Here is a 1,324-nt window from a genome sequence, read left to right as displayed (position 1 = left end):
CACACACACACACACACACACACGCACACACACACAACCATCATCAATTATTATTATTATTATTATTACTATTATAATAACACCTGTGTCTGCTCGTCTTTGCTCTGATTGGCCGGCTGCAGGCTCTGCACGGTCACACACTGATTGGTCCGTTCAAAGCTCCAGAGCCAATGGTTGGGCTGCAAGTGGCGCCGACACTGATGTTTGCGTGAACATCTGGAACAACAACAACAACAACAACAACAACAACACATGACTAGAGTATCTTTATTATTCTGACTTACTCTGCGTGTGTGTGTGTGTGTGTGTGTGTGTACGTGTGTGTCTTTATTTTTTTAATTTTATTTTTTCTAAACATAAAGACTAAAACGGGGGGGACGGACGAGACACCCACCTTCCCTCCAGGACACACCAGCCACAGTACGGGTCTCTGACAGCGAGACAGGACGGGCAGTCTGTCTGTCTCTCGCAGGACGAGACGGGGACCTTGGACAGCTGGGACAGAGACAGGAAATGATGTCAGCTTAGAAAAGGACATAAGAGACAGACATGAAGGAGAAAAGAGAGACAGACAGGAAAAGAGAGGGACAGATAGACAGATAGACAGGTAGACAGACAGATAGAACAGATGGACAGGTAGACAGACAGACAGACAGACAGACAGTAGACAGGTAGACAGACAGACAGGTAGACAGACAGATAGAACAGATGGACAGGTAGACAGACAGACAGACAGACAGACAGACAGACAGTAGACAGGTAGACAGGTAGACAGATAGGTAGACAGACAGACAGCTAGACAGACAGATAGAACAGATGGACAGGTAGACAGACAGACAGGTAGAACAGATGGACAGGTAGACAGATAGGTAGACAGACAGTAGACAAGTAGACAGGTAGACAGGTAGACAGATAGGTAGACAGACAGGTAGACAGACAGGTAGACAGACAGGTAGATAGACAGGTAGACAGACAGGTAGATAGACAGGTAGATAGACAGACAGATGGACAGGTAGACAGGTAGATAGACAGGTAGACAGACAGACAGGTAGACAGGTAGATAGACAGACAGATGGACAGGTAGACAGACGCTGTCTCACCCTGCTGTTGGTTAAGACATAAACGTGCTGCTGGCTGTCGTCCAATAGGAGGTCAGCGCTGACGGCGTTGCCGCTGTCCACCAACACGCTGCCATACAGATCACCTGACCAATCAGAGCGCACCAGCACCTGCAACACACACACATGCACACGCACACGCGCACACACACACACACACACACACGCGCACACACACACACACACACACACACACACACACACAC

General features: G+C 48.3%; 1 long non-coding RNA gene across 1 annotated transcript; it reads right to left on the bottom strand.

Annotated features, from left to right (window-relative positions):
• Window positions 1-81: 81 nt before the first annotated feature.
• Window positions 82-1,231, bottom strand: LOC117940629. The gene is made up of 3 exons (XR_004655785.1): window positions 1,101-1,231; window positions 395-495; window positions 82-216 (listed from the first exon to the last, which is right to left on the bottom strand). It is a non-coding gene; the product is annotated as an uncharacterized LOC117940629 (long non-coding RNA).
• Window positions 1,232-1,324: the final 93 nt, after the last annotated feature.

The sequence above is a fragment of the Etheostoma cragini genome, unplaced genomic scaffold (assembly GCF_013103735.1).
Source record: "Etheostoma cragini isolate CJK2018 unplaced genomic scaffold, CSU_Ecrag_1.0 ScbMSFa_2900, whole genome shotgun sequence".
NCBI lineage: Eukaryota > Metazoa > Chordata > Actinopteri > Perciformes > Percidae > Etheostoma > Etheostoma cragini.
The sequence above is the reverse complement of the archived record's forward strand: the minus strand, read 5'-3'. Positions and strand labels throughout refer to the sequence as shown.